Source organism: Jaculus jaculus, chromosome 4, assembly GCF_020740685.1.
Source record: "Jaculus jaculus isolate mJacJac1 chromosome 4, mJacJac1.mat.Y.cur, whole genome shotgun sequence".
NCBI lineage: Eukaryota > Metazoa > Chordata > Mammalia > Rodentia > Dipodidae > Jaculus > Jaculus jaculus.
In genome coordinates this window covers 119,161,253-119,177,051 of record NC_059105.1, presented here as the reverse complement: position 1 = coordinate 119,177,051, position 15,799 = coordinate 119,161,253, and the positions used below count along the sequence as shown (strand labels likewise).

The 15,799-nt window shown below is 42.3% G+C and overlaps 1 protein-coding gene and 1 pseudogene across 5 annotated transcripts in view; one reads left to right on the top strand and one right to left on the bottom strand.

Moving 5' to 3' along the window:
* The window catches only part of Mgat4a (alpha-1,3-mannosyl-glycoprotein 4-beta-N-acetylglucosaminyltransferase A), a 146,566-nt gene that overhangs the window by 32,027 nt on the left and 98,740 nt on the right, over nucleotides 1-15,799 (top strand). The gene's annotated exons all lie outside the window — the stretch shown is intronic.
* LOC105944864 lies at nucleotides 13,197-13,898 on the bottom strand (annotated as a pseudogene).

Here is a 15,799-nt window from a genome sequence, read left to right as displayed (position 1 = left end):
ACATGTTCATATGCCACACATGTGCACACATACTATACCACACAACACATACAAAATATTTCCTTTATTCATTGGAAGATTTAAATAGTAATCTAAATATCCACCCTTAAAAATAATTTTCAACTGGGTATGGTGGTACATGCCTTTAATCCCAGTACTTGGGAGGCAGAGGTAGAAGGATCGCCATGAGTTCAAGGCCACCCTGAGACTACATAGTGAATTCCAGGTCAGCCTGGGCTAGAGTGAGACCTTACCTTGAAAAAACAAACAACAACAACAAAAACACCCAAAATATTTCCAACGCTGGGGGACTGTAGCTCAGTTAAGCTTGCCTGCCTTGCATGCATGAGCTCTAGGTTCAATCCCCAGCACAGCAAAAAAAAAAAAGAAAGGAAAAGAAAAAAAAAGTTTTCAAAATAGAAACTGAATAGCTGAATTTGACCCAGTGGCTCCTGCTGGTGGCATACTGTTTTTGTGTGTTTGTTCAGTGCTTCTGCACATATGTGCATGTGCTCCCAGAGAATTGATGTTAGGTGTCTTCCTCAGTTGCTCTCTTAGTTTGTGAGACAGTCTTTTGCTGAACCTGGGGCTCATAGATTTGGCTAGGCTAGTTAGCCAGTAAGTCCTAAGGATCCATATGTCTTTGCCTCCCCAGTGCTGGGATCATAGGCATGCATTACCACACCCAGCATTTATGTGGGTTCTGGGGCTCTGAACTTGTATTTGCTCTCTGTGTGGTGCAGATGTGTATGAAAGTTAATGTGTATATGGGTGCATGCTTTCTGTCTTGTAACTGAAGCATGTGGTGTCATCAGCAATAGACTCTTGGCGTTTCGTACATGGGTTTTAGTAATGGGACTCAGGTCCCAGTGTGTGATCAGCTGAACTAGCTCCCAAGCCCCAGATGGTTCTCATATAAAGTGAAATACTCTGTCTTGAAGAATTCTTTGTAAGAAAATACATGACAGCTTTTTTTTTTTTTTTTTTTTTTTAAAGTTAGGGTTTCACTCTATCCCAGGCTGGCCAGGGATTTGCTATGTAGTCCTAGGCTGATCTTGAACTCAAAGTAAGCCTCCTACCAAGGCCTCCTGAGTGCTGGGATCAAAGGCCTGCACCACAGTGCCCAGCTGATGGCATCTCTTTTAGAATACAAAATGTGCTTTATTTTCCTTGAAGAATGAAACAACACTTTAATGAAATAACGTGCGCCAATAAATTTAAGTACTAAAGGAAACATGTTTATGCTTGTGATAATTTTCACTCCAAGTTCTTCCCCCCACCCTCCTTTTTCCTTTTTTGAGGTAGGGACTCACTCTGGCCCAGGCTGACCTGGAATTCACTATGTAGTCTCAGGATGGCCACGAACTCATGGCGATCCTCCTACCTCTGCCTCCCAAGTGCTTGCAAATGGAATTAAAGATGTGTGCCACCACGCCCGGCTTCCAAGTTCTTCATGGTTATTGAATTTTATTTTATTTTTTTGCATGTGTAGAATATGCTTATGGTGTGGTATGTAAAGTGTGGTATGTGATACATATGTGTGCTGTGCATGTGTAGGCCAGAGGAGAAATTCCGGTGTCCTTTTCTTACCATTCTTCTGCATATTTCCTTGAGATGGGGTCTTTTCCTCAACTCAGAACTGCCATCAGTCAGGGAGCCCCTGTGATTCTCTGGTCTCTTTTCCCCTCCCTCCAGTTGTGGGCCGGGGTTACATACATGCATGCCATGCCCAGTTTTTATGTAGGTTTTGAAAAGTCAAACTTGGCAGGTCTTTGGCCCAAGAAGCCCTTGTGCTTAAGTGGCAAGCACTCTTAACTGCCGAGCCATCTCCCCAGAGCCCATGGTTGTTGAATTTTAAAAAGCAAGAGTGAATAAAATCCATGTCAATATTTATTTATTTGAAGGGGGGGGTAATGAGAATGGGTGAGTCAGGGCCTCCAGCCAACACAAACGTTCTCCAGATGTATGCACCACCCTGTGCATCTGGCTTTATATGGGTAGGGGGGAATCAGACCCAGGTCCTTAGGCTTTGCAGGCATGTGCCTTAACTGCTTAGCCATCTCTCCAGCCATATATGTTTTAGTTTTTCAAGGTAGGGTCTCCTTCTAGCCCAGACTGATCTGGAATATACTATGCCATCTTAGGGTAGCCTTGAACTCACAGTGATCCTCCTACCTCTGCCTCCCAAGTGCTGGGATTAAAGGCGTGTGCTACCATGCCTGGCCTATTGTAGTTTATTTTATTTTATTTTAATATTTTTTAGAAGTAGAGAACTTTTATAAACATGTAGCTAAGTGTACCAAAGTGGGTGTTATCCCAAGTCATGCAACTTACTGTCTCCCCCCACTTCAGTATGATAATGGGATATAGGACTTTATGATGAAATTACTAAAGAGATATTGCCCCTTCCCCAAGGGAAATCAATGAAAATGTTTGCATCTATTTAGATTAAGAATATATTTCTAAGGAAATATGTCTGATACACAGCTATACACAGTATCATTTGTTTATTGTATGGTATTTTCCTGGCCACTTATTAAGCTTGTCCCAGGAAGTGTGTACTGAAATACCTGTTAATGATTAGGTTGCTAAAGGGCCAACTTAGAGAAGTAGCAGTCATGTTCCAGAAAACTTTCCAGTCAGCACCTACTAGTTAGTTATAAGCTTGTTTTAATCATACTCTGTTCTTTAATTTGAGCAAAGTTTATGATCTTATACAGGAATGAGCCCATGGACAGGCAACACAAGACCATGTTTGTCAGTTTCCCCAACTTTAGCCTATATATGTGTCAACTGGAAGGACTCATTAAGATACGGAATTCTGTAGGCTACCTCCAGGTCGGCTGAATCTAGGTATGAGGTAAAAAGAAGGATCTTTTTGGTCCATGTTGTTGTAATGGACCCTAATTGGAGCACTCCAGAGAGGACTGGAACCAGTAATTTCACGTAACTGCATGTGTGTGCACACAAAGATGCCTTGCCAGAAGCCAGAAGAGGTCACCGTGTGTCCTCCTGCATTACTCTTCCACCTTATTTCCTTGAGATGGTTTCCCACTGCAGCTAGAGCTTGCCTCTTTTGGCTAGACTATCTGATCAGTAAGCCTCAGCAATTCTCCTGTCTCTGTCCCCCTCAGCACTGGGATTGTAAGCATGTTTGGCCATGCCTAGCCTTTTGTATGGGTGCTTGGGATTGAATGAAGGCCCTCATACTTGTGAAGCAAGCACCCTTACTCACTGAACTGTCTCCCCAGCCACATTTTTCACACAATTCTGAAAAGACATATTTGAAGTAGAATACTTTTGAAACCCCTACCTATACTACCTCCACACATAATCCTGTGTACTGTGTCGCTAACATCTTAGCCCCTTCTGAGGAGGAAGTGGGAGAGAACTCCATAAACTTTCAGGCTTCTTGGGTCTAGACTGAGCATGAGTTGCCATTTCTGAGTTTCTCAATGGGTGGTCTGTGGACCTGCAGTGTTACCACATCACCTTGGAGGATGTTAGAAATACTCAGATCTGACCTCACATCTACAAAATCAGCCTCCCTGGCAGTAGAGTTCATGATTCTGTCTTTAAAAAAATACATATTTTATTTTGGTTTTTCAAGTAGGGTTTCTCTCTAGTCCAGGCTGACCTGGAATTCACTATGTAGTCTTAGGGTGCTCTCGAACTCAGGGAAATCCTCCTACCTGTGCCTCCCGAGTGCTGGGATTAAAGGTGTGCGCCACCACACCCAACTAAAATATTTTTAAACTTTATTTTTTGCTTGTTTTAAGGTAGGGTCCCAGTCTAGCCCAGGCTAACTTGGAACTAACAGCAATCCTCCTACCTCTACCTCTGAGTGCTGAGATTAAAGTCATACACCCATATACCACTACACCAACTTAAAACATTTTTATTATTTATTTGCATGCATGTATATATTCATACCATTGTGCATGTGGGGAGGTCAGCAGACACCCTTGAGGTGACTGCTATTCCTCCACTTTCTTTACCACAGGGTCTCTTACCACTGCAAATGAACGTAAGACTAGCTGGCATATGAGCTGCAGATTCTCCTAGCTCCGTCTCCCATTGTAGGCGCATTGGGATCACAAATGCATGTATTGTTTTGTATCCAGCTTTGCATGGGTGCTGGGGAGGGGATCAAATTTGGGTTAGCAGACTTTGCAAGCTGAGTCATCTCTTCAACCCCAAATTCTGTCTGTTGTGGGAAAAATATTATATTCACAAACGAGAGAGAGAAATATGAACGAATGAAAATGCAGTGGCTTCCTGCTACTGCAAATGAACTCTAGACACATGTGCCTCTTTGTGTATCTGTCTTTATGGGGGTGCTGGGGAATTGAACCCAGGCCATCAAGCTTTGTAAGCAAGTACTTTTAAGCACTGAGCCATCACTCCAGCCCCTAATTCTGTCTTTTAACAAGCCCTCCCAGTCTTGTTTTCTAAGTATTATCTACACATTCTAATTAGGATGTCCATTTGTAACTAGTCTTTTGGGGCAAAAGACCAGATTCTGGTAGCCTCAACAAGCAAGGCTTGGCCACTTGCCCTAGTGAAAGAGACAAACTAGCATAAAGCAGAGAAAGATTTCATGGATGCACACTTTGGAAAGAGAAACAGATAAAGAGGTCCATTGACCCAGGTATCTTCAATGTACTGAAATGAAGAAGAATTGGGGCAGGAGACAGACGTAGAGTATACATAATTAACAGTCCTGGTCCAGGTGGGGTCTGGCTAGTCACTGTCTCAGTTCTGGTCCACCAGGAAGTTGTTACTGCTGTCATTGCTTGAAGGGATGAGGCTATGGTTGCTGTAGATTGATTATTCCTGCTCCACTGTGTGGTCTTGTTGTCATCGATAATTGTCCTCATCTGGTGGTGGTCTGTCCCAACAGACTTTGCTACTTTTGTAATCCAAGGTGACTGCCAGTCCAGGAGTCTTTGTGCTATCAGCCTTGAAGAGGAATGAGATAGGTTAGTTATCAGGGGTCTACAAATACTCTTGAGTGATTAACAGACCTGTGTAGAGTCAAGCCAAAGTCTGTTCTGAAGTTTAAGCTGACAAGCAGAATTAGGGCAGAGACCTTTCATCCTTCTTCTAGTTTCCTTGTGGACCCAAGTGAGGAGTAGTGCTTTTTAGCTAAGACACTGTCTGATTGATGATCTGCTCTTTTTATGTGTCTACATACTGGTCATCTGACTCCTGGTACAGGGTTTTTTTGGCTTTTCCTTCAGAATCCAGGGCTTTCTCTGACCTTTCTCCCCATTCTTCCTTTCCTCTCCTCTCCTTCTCTTCCACTTTGCCTTCTCTCTCCCCCTCTCCCATTTCCTCTTCCATCCCCTTCCTTTTCCCTTTCCCTCCTTCCCATGTTTACACCTTTGTAAGTGGAAAATTTCATCCAGGTCCTTCTCTTTGAGTTTTAAATTGGTTGTATAAGAATAAATGGCTGTGGATAAGGTGCTTGCCTATGAAGCTTAAGGATCCAGGTTCGATTCCCTAGTATCCACGAAAGCCAGATGTACAAGGTGGCACATGCAACTGGAGTTTGTTTGCAGTGCTTGGAGGCCCTGGCAACCATGCTTCCTCTATCCCCTGCCCCCAGGAAAATAAAAAAGTTTAAAAAAAGTAACAAGAAATTTTGTGTATGTATGCTAATTTGTGTAATTGGGGGTATGCATATGCCACTGTGCACATGTGGAACTCAGAGAATAACTTACTGTGTATCCATCCTCACCTTCCATTTTTTTTGAGGCAGGGTCTCTCACGTTCACAATTGTTTTTGCCAGGATAATTGGCCTGTAAGCTAGTAGATTCTCCTGCCTCTGCCTCCTTTGCCTTAGGAGTTGCTGGGGTTACAAACACCTGCCCCAGTGTCTGGCTTTTGACATGGGTGCTGAGGTTCAGAATTCACTCATGCTTGTGTGTCAAGCACTTTATCCACTGAGCCATCTCCTCAGCCCCGGAAATGCCCCCCTTCGCATCCCCCAAGGTAGAGTCTCACTCTAGCCCAGGCTGACCTTGAATTCACTGTGTAATCTTAGGCTGGCCTTGAATTTACAGCAAGCCTTCTGTCTCTACCTCCCAAATGCTGGGATTAAAGGTATGCAGTAGCATGCCTGGTGAATTTTATTACAGTAAAATAAACACAAAGTAAAACTTATTAAAATTTGGAGTTATGTTAATAAGGAGCTCCTTCCTCCTCTTTTTTTTTTTTTTTTTGTTCTTGAGGCAAGATCTCTGTCTAGCCCAAGCTGACCTGGAATGTGGTCTGTAGTTCAGGCTGACCTTCAACTTACTGTGACCTTCCTACTGTAGCCTCCTGAGTGCACCATCTCTCCATCCCTCATATGTATGTATATATTTATATTTTATTTTTATTTATTTGTTTATTTGAGAGAGAGAGAATGGGCTCACCAGGGTGTCCAGCCAGCCACCTTGTGCATCTGGCTTATGTGGGTCATGGAGAATCAAACCTGGGTCCTTTGGCTTTGCAGACAAGTACCTTAACCACTAAGCCATCCCTCCAGCCCTCATTCATATTAAAAAAATTTTTTTTTCTATGTGAACAAGTTCAGGTGTGGTACTGAAGTACAGAGGGGCAAACCAGATGGCTTAACAGTCTTTCCAGCTAGAATTTTACTGTTTGATGAATCTTAAAATTTTAGAAATTAAAAAAATTGAAAGAATGGGCTGGAGAGATGGCTTAGCGGTTAAGCGCTTGCCTGTGAAGCCTAAGGACCCCGGTTCGAGGCTCGGTTCCCCAGGTCCCACATTAGCTAGATGCACAAGGAGGCGCACGCATCTGGAGTTCGTTTGCAGAGGCTGGAAGCCCTGGCGCGCCCATTCTCTCTCTCTCCCTCTATCTGTCTTTCTCTCTGTGTCTGTTGCTCTCAAATAAATAAATAAATAAATAAAAATTAAAAAAAAATTGAAAGAAGCTTTAATTTTTATTAATTTTAATGTTGACTTGGAATTCAGTAGCAGCCTCATATCTTGCAAATTAAAATGTCCCATTGCTTGACTAGTGGATGTTTCTTTTGTCTTTAGGTGTCACACATTATGGTTCGTAGTGCTTTTGTGTTTGGGTTGATCATTCATTTGTGTTGTTGATCTTTTTATTATTTATTTATTTATTTATTTTTTGCTGAATCCAAAGCTGCTGTTTAAATTACTGAGCTAGTTATCACCAGTTTCATAACTTAGAAGTTTTATAGGTAGATTCCATCTGCATTGGAGACAAAGCAATAAGCAGGTCCTGGTACTTAACCAGTAAGAGGCCAGCATGAGTATCCCTCAGTTTCCTGTCATGTCCTGAAGCAACTTAATTTATTCAAAGAAATGCAGATAAAGAGGGCTTCTGCTATTAATGTTGACAATAAGGAATTGTGCAGACATATCATTAATCTGGAGCAATTTTTGTGTATATTAAAGTTGGAACTAAACTGCTGGGAATTGCTCTCCTGAAGCGAGAAGTGTAGTATTATGGAAAATACAATGGAAAAATTTCCAAGAATGTTCTAGAAATTTCTAGGAAGATGACTTGGTGCTTTGGGTGGAGTGTTAAGGTGCCTTGTGCCCTGACATTATGGATAATCCCCTGACATGGAAGGGTAAAGTCAAAAAGAAAGGATGTGAGGGAGATGGGAGGGGTCCCCCTTCTGGAGCTCCTCCTTGCCATCTCTTTGGACTGAGAAAGAAAGGAGAACGTGCCCTTGTCCAGTAGACTGTGGTGGGCACAGGGCTCTTCTCTGCACTAACCTTCCGAAAGTATGGTCAGGTTATGCATATCAGTCTTGTTTAGACTTTTGTTAAAATAACTTCTGTTATTTTCCTGGTACTGATCTTTTATAGGTCTATTTAAGTGATTAATCTCATTTTGATTTAATTTAGGTAGGTCATATAGATCAAGGAAATCATCCATTTCTTTCAGATTTTCATACTTTGTGGAGTATATGCTTTTATAGTATGTCCCTATGATTTTTTGAATTTCTCTGGAATCTGTTGTGATGTTACCTTGTTCATCTCTGATTTTATTAATTTGTGTCTCTTCTCTCTTTCTTTTGGTCAGATTTGCTAAGGGTTTATCAATCTTGTTTATCCTTTCAAAGAACAAACTCTTTGTTTCATTAATTCTTTGGATTGTTCTTTTTGTTTCTATTTCATGAATTTCTGCCCTAATCCTTATTATTTCTTTCCGTCTACTGATTTTTGGTTTGCCTTGTTCTTCTTTTTCCAAGGCTTTAAGACGAAGCATTAGGTCGTTTACTTGCGACCTTTCTAATTTCTTAATATAGGCACTTAAGGCTATAAATTTACCTCTTAGAACTGCCTTCATTGTGTCCCAGAGATTTTGGTATGTTGTGTTCTCATTATCATTTGACTCTATAAATTTTTTGATTTCCTTTTTGATTTCTTCATTGACCCACTCATCATTTAGTAGTGTATTGTTTAGTTTCCATGATTTTGTGTATGCTCTATAGCCTTTCTTGCTACTGATTTGTAGTTTAATTCCATTGTGGTCAGATAGAATGCAAGGAATTATTTCAATTTTCCTGAATTTGTTAAGATTTTCTTTGTGTCCTAATATATGGTCTATTTTAGAGAATGTTCCATGTGCTGCTGAAAAGAATGTATATTCTGCAGCCTTTGGATGAAATGTCCTGTATATATCTGTTAGGTCCATTCCTTCTATGACCTCATTTAGTCCAGATGCCTCTCTGTTTATTCTTTCCCTGGATGACCTGTCAATTGATGAGAGTGGGGTGTTAAAGTCACCCACCACCACTGTGTTTGGTGTTGTCTGTGACCTTAGTTCTAATAGTGTTTGTTTGACGAATTTGGGAGCCCCCATGTTAGGTGCATATATGTTTAGGATTGTAATGTCCTCAATATAAAGTGACCTTCCTTATCTTTCTTGACTAACGTCGGACTAAAGTCTACCCTATCTGATATTAGGATAGCAACCCCTGCTTGTTTTCTAGGCCCATTTGCTTGAAACACCGTCTTCCAACCTTTCACCCTAAGATAATGTCTATCCTTTGTGGAAAGGTGAGTTTCTTGGAGACAACAAATTGTAGGATCCTGCTTTTTAACCAAGTCTGCAAATCTGTGTCTTTTCGTTGGGGCATTGAGGCCGTTGATATTAAGAGATATTATTGAAAGTTGTGTATTTTTGTTTGCCATTTTTTTGTGTGTGTGTGTTTCTGGTTCTACCTGTGCTGTCTTCTGTTAACTAGTATTTGAGTATTGCTTGTTTTTTCTAGGTTCCTTATATGTGTGCTTTTCCTTTTGTTCAGCATGGAGGATTCTATCAAGTATTTTCTGTAGAGCTGGTTTTGTCTTCAAATACTCCTTTAACCTGCTTTTGTCATGGAATGTCTTTATTTCTCCATCTATTTGAATGGATAACTTTGCAGGATAAAGTAACCTTGGTTGACAGTTGTTATCTTTCAGAACTTGGAATATATCACTCCAAGCCCTTCTGGCTTTAAAAGTTTGTGTTGAATAATCTGCTGTAATCCTGATGGGCTTGCTTTTGTAGGTAACTTGATTTTTCTCTCTAACTGCTTTCACTATTTTTTCTTTGGTGTGTGTGTTTGGAAGTTTGATTATAATATGGCGAGGAGAGGTTCTTTCTGGGTTTTGTCTGGCTGGGGTTCTAAAGGCTTCCTGTATCTGCATTGGCACCTCTTTCCCAATTTGGGGGAAATTTTCCTCTATGATTTTGTTGAAGATGCCTACTATGCCTCTGGAGTGGAGTTCTTCTCCTTCTACTATGCCCTGAATTCTTATATTGGATCTTTTCATAGTGTCCCGAATATCTTGAAATTCCCACTCATACTTTTCTATAAGTTTGTCTTTCTCTTTGTTGGACTGCATTAGGTCTGCCACCTGGTCTTCTAGCTTAGATATTCTGTCCTCTCCCTCATCCATCCTACTGGTGAGATTTTCTACAGAGTTTTTTATTTCATTAACTGTGTTCTTCATTGCTAGTAATTCTGACTGGTTTTTCTTTATTATTTCTATTTCCTTATTTATGTCTTGTATTGCCTTCTTTATTTCATGAAATTGGTGTCCTGCATCTTCTTTGATTCCTTTGATTTCCTCTTTAAGTTCCTCTTTGACTCCTTTGATTTGTTCTCTGACTTCTTTGAACATATTTACAATCATTCTTTTGAACTCTTTCTCAGGCATTTCCTCTAACTCTTTCTCACTGGAGGACATTTCTGATGCATTAATACTTTTAGGTGGATTTATATCGTCTTGATTTTTAGTGTTTCTTGTGTTATAATGTATATATTTTTGCATCTTGGATTAAGTTAATGCTTGGATTTTCTAGCTAGCTGGGTATTCTTAGCTGTATCAATTGATTTGATGTAATATATTTTCAGGGTAGGACCTTAAGGTGTTAGGTGTGGCTCTTAAGACTCTCAGAGTATATACAAAGATGTTCTTAGGGGTTGAGTTTCCCTGCTATAGGAGTATTCAAGCAGGCTGAGTGGAATAAAATACAGGTAGATTCTAAAATTTAACTAAACACTTTACACATTCAATCAAAAACAGCCCCAAGTATGTATGCAAGAGTAGTTATTATAATGACCAGATCCTCTATCAACAAAGAGGTTTAGATTTCTGGTCTGTTGAGGTATCCAAGTCAGCTTGTGACCAAGTGAGACCCTTCCCTGGTGCAATCCCAGTTACCTTGGATGATTTTGGTCTCAGTCAAGTTGCTGCCTGGGCCGTCGGGCTGCTGTTCTGATTTCTGGAGCTGGGCACTTGCTTTTCCTGCGGGGCAAACTGAGCCTGGCAAGTGTGGCCCTGCAGATCAGCACCCCTGCTGCTGGAACTGCTGCTGCTCAAGCTGCCTCTGCTGGGACTGTAGCCACTGCTGCTGAAGTTGTTGCTGCTGGACCCACTGCTGCTGCTGCCTCTGCTACTGCTGTAGCTGCCACTGCTGGAGCCACCACTGCTGCTGAAGCTGCTGCTGCTGTGTCCACTGCCGCTGCTCCCCCTGAAGCTGCTGCTGCCGAGTCTGCCGCTGCTGCCACTCCTGGGTCTGCTGCTGCTGGGGCCGCTGTTACCGGTGCTGGAGCCGCTGATGTTGCTGCCGAACTCTGCTCCTGCTTGGGTCCTGCTGTTCGCGTGGCCGGGTCCCGGGCTGCAGCTCTGTTCGCTGGAGCTGGGCTCAGGCGGTGGGGGAGGGGAGGGAGCCGCAGCTGCTCTGGTTCTCTCACTGCTCCACGTGTTCTTCTACCTCGTGGTCTGCTCCTCCGCTGCTCGCTGCAGCTCTCCCCTCACGTTTCCCGAGTTGTGGAGAGCGCGCTGTGAGGGGAAGCTCCCGCACCTGGCTTTTCCTGCGGCTGGAGCCGAGCCTGGCGGCTTTCTTGTGCGCCATGGCCGCGGTGGTTGGCGGAGCTGCTGGAGCCGCTTTTCCCGCCTGTGCAGGCTCTGGATGCTCTGGAACTCTTCTACTTCTCTGCTGCCGTTTCAATTTCCTATACACCTCACTTTTTAGTAAAAGTGTGTATTTTGCTGAGTTTTTTGGGTCATTTTTCCCCCCTAGGCTGCTTTGGCGTGGTACCTACACCGCCATCTTAACCGGAAGTCCTGATCTTTTAATATAAAAGAATATTTTATTTATCCACAATTTTATATATGTATGCAATGTATTTTGATTGTATTCACTTCTCTTTACCTTCTCTTGACCCTGCTTTTTGCCCTTCCCCCGAGCCCCTTCAACTTTCAACTACTGTTGCTTCTACTTTTGTATCTTTTTGTGTGTGATCCATTGAGTTTAATTAGGATTGCTTGTGTTAAGGTATGGGGCAATATGTAGGTCTCACCTCAAAGGCAGTAAGAGATAGCTTATTCTGGATCCAGATATGAGTGACCATGGCCTGGGAATGCAGATTTAGGTTTCCCAAATTCCATGTTCTGACATGGTGACTGTTTCATGAAATTTTAATAGTAACAGACCAAAGGGACTCTTTTCAGGTACACTGGTGAAAAGAAATATGGGGGTAGGTGGGTTACAGCAGAGCAAGGAAATCTCTGCTGTGGCCCTCAGATGTTATATGATGACATGCTTAGCCTTTGGGTTGGGGACACTGGTTGCCTGTTGGTGCATTCCAAAAGAATTCACCTCACAGTTACAAGGTTGTTAGTTCAAACACAGAGGTATGCAAAGGGTTCTTTCTTTTTTTTTTTTTTTATTGAAAACTACCATAATTATAGACACTAACCCATGGTAATTCCATTCCTCCCCCCAGTTTCTCCTTTGCAATTCTACTCTCCACCATAAGTTTCCCCCTCTCAATCTCCAATCTAAACAAAGGCCAGGCTCAGATGGATTCAGTGGTGATTTCACCAGACCTTCATGAACTAACACCAATGCTTCTCAAACTTTCCATAAAGTAGAAAAGGAAGGAATCCTATGAAACTCCTTCAATGAAGCCAGCATCACCCTGATAACAAAACCAGACAAAAATAGAACAAAAAAGAAAATTACAGAGCCTTTAATCCCAGCACTTGGGAGGATTAAATCAGAGAATCACTCCCACTCATAACTGCATCAAATAAATAAATAAAATACCTTGGAATAAACCTAACCAAGGAAGTGAGGGGCTCTACAATAAAAACTTTAAAACACTCAAGCAAGAAATTGCAGAGGACATTAGGAAATGGAAAAACATCCCTTGTTCTTGGATTACAAGGATCAATATTGTGAAAATGGCAATCTTACCAAAAGCAATCTACACATTTAATGCAATCCCATCAAAATTCCAATAGCATTCTCCACAGAAATAGAAAAAAACTATCCTAAAATTCATTTAGAAGCAAAAAAAAACCTTGAATATCTAAAACAACTTTGAGCAACAAAATAAATATATAATCACCATACCCGATTTTAACCTGTACTACAACTTATACTAACTTATACAAAAACAGTATGGTACTGGCGCAAAAATACACACATAAATCAGTAAGCCACCTGATCTTCAACAGAAATACCAAAGGGGGAACAAGCAGGCAGGGCTCAACATGGACATGGAGCCTGGTATACTGAGATGCTGAACAGGGCACGTGCGCAGCCACCACCCCAACAGCAGAGAGGGCTGCAAGTTGATTTTTAATAAGTAAAGTACAAGAGGAGTAGGGGAGAGGGCTGAGCCGCACGGGCTGGTGGGCTATACAAACTGCTGCTGCTGCTGCTGTTGTTTGGTGGCACCTTGTTGGCGAGGTCCTTGGCCTTCTCTGTTGCTGCCAGTGCCGTCTCCTTCGCTTTCTCCTTGGCCTCTTTAGCTGTCTCAACAAGTGTTTTAGAAGGGGGTCTCACCTTGCAGCTTGGCCAAGATGTATTCAAAACCCTTCATTGTCTTGGTCACATTGCTTTTGAATCGGGCAAGACCAAATTCCTGGACAGCTCTGGAGACCCCAAATAAGCTAGAGGAGACCCAGGCTTCCCGGCGGATTTCAGTCCAGCTGTTGTTGTCATAATTCCCACAGTAAACACATCGTTCCTCCACCACCATCAGCCGGGCATGGTTGATGTTCCAGGTGAAGGTGGTCATGATCTGATTCTGTGGGTCCACAATAGAGTCCTCCAGGATGTACACCGAGTGAGCAACATTGGCAGGAAACAGTCGCTCTGCCCAGCGGGGCATCCTGTTGGTCTTGGTCGGGAGTCTCCGGGACAGAAGCTTCTGGTCAGGGGTCACCTCCCGGTGCACTATGTCTTCAGTCAAGACATGTTTGCTGTAGGGATTCGGGTACCGCCGCCAGAAGGCAGTGAACACTTGGTCCCAGGAACTTCGGAGCACGCTCTGGCCCAGGAAATACTTCACCATCGTGTTGGCATGGGCGGATGGGCTCAGCACCCGCGCAGCATCAGGGGTATGGAGCTCGGGGAGGGCCACGTGGCTAGGCGCAAGCCCGCCAGGCTCGCAGCTCAGTCACGGCGCGCCCAGGTCGCCACAGCTGCCATGAGGGGACGCAAGGTGGTTTCTTGTAGTCTCCTTCAGGAGTTTGTTTTCTTCTTTGTTTCCTTTGATTTCTTTGAACACAGATATAGTCATTTTTTTTTTGAAATCGTCAGGCATTTCATCTAAGGCAGTCTCTCTGGAGGTCATTTCTGATGTATTTATAATTTTTGGTGGGATTGTATTGTCTTGATGTTTTTGTGTTTCTTGTATTATAATTTTTGCATCTTGTGTTAATTTGATGCTTGGGTTTTCTGATTATCTGCAGTGTTCTTTGCTGTGTAAATCTGAGTTTATCTTTAGTGTAAGAGTGCCAGGTGTAGCTCTTATACTCTAGGAAAAACAGAAGACGTTGACCCTAGGTGTTGAGTTTGCCTGCTATTTAAGTATTGTAATACACTGGGTGAAGCAAATTACTGGCAAATTCTAAAAGTCAACTGAGCAATATAGGTATTCAATCAGAACCAGCACAGAGTATTTATACAAGTGTGGGGATTAAACTAGACCTATAATCTAGGAAAGCCAAAATCCCTAAGAGTGTGTGTTGCCCCACACCCTTAATCCTGTCAACTAGGAGGTTGAGATTTCTAGTGTAAAATGGGTTCCAAGTCAGCCTGGGGCCAGTTTCTGCTTCCAGTACTGACAGAAGAAAAAGACAAAGACCCTAAAAGTCAGGAAAAGTCAAAGGCAACAATAGTCAACACCAAAATTCAGCTTATTTGGGAAGGATAAAACCAACCAAGAATATATCATTCAAATGTAATACATAACCTTTCCTGACATGGAAAGAGAGATTAGCACTTCCACTGCAGAAGCTTAAGTATCTGGCTTTGTATAAGTAGCCCCTGACAGCTTTTGGAGTGGCTTCCAATCTCTTTGGCATTTAAATTGCATCCTCCTTCCCAATTAGCAGCAAAAGTTTCATAAGCCTATGCTGTCCTTTTGACCTGTGTTATCATTTTGTCTTTTAAAAATATTTTCAAGCAGAGAGAGAGAGAGAGAGAGAGAGAGAGAGAGAGGAATAGAGAAAGAAAGAGAAGTATGCACTGGGTATGCTAGGGCCTCCAGCCACTGCAAATGACCTCCAGATGCACAAGCCACGTTGTGTGTCTGGCTTTACGTGGGTACTGGGATATCAAGCCCAGGTTATTAGGCTTTGCAGGCAGTACCTTAACTGCTGATCCATCTCTCTAGCCCCATCATTTTTGTCTTTTAATGTTATATTAATTGCTAAAATAAGAATATTTTAGGTTCCTCTTAAAGTTATTTCTCCAATGAGTTCTAGTTGTTTTTTCGTGATAAATGATATTTAAAAACCAATATTTAGCCTGTGCTAAAGTCTTAACGGGAAGAGTGTGGTGTTGCTTCGGTCAACAGAGAAGAGCATGGCCTGTTTCGGATGCTGTGCCTCCACTTGCTTGCCTTTGCCCTTGTTCTCTGGACCTGGCAGGCCACACCCTTTCCGTTCTGTAACTCTGTAGCAGGTTCTGACCTCAGACACATTACCCAACATTCCTTAACATTAAAAATTTTTATTTATTTGTGAGAGAGAGAATGAGAATGGGCATGCTAGGGCCTCTTAACTGTTGCAAACAGACTCAAGATGCATGTGCCGCATTGTGCATTTGACTTTACGTGGTTACTGGGGAGTTGAACCCAGGCTATCAGCCTTTGCAAACAAGCACTATTAACTGCTGAACCATCTCCAGCCCCCAGATTATTTTGACACTTTAAAAATTTTATTCCTTTGACGACTTTTAGAATCACATATAATGCTCCCCTCCAAAATTATTGTTTTGGAAAATATTGAG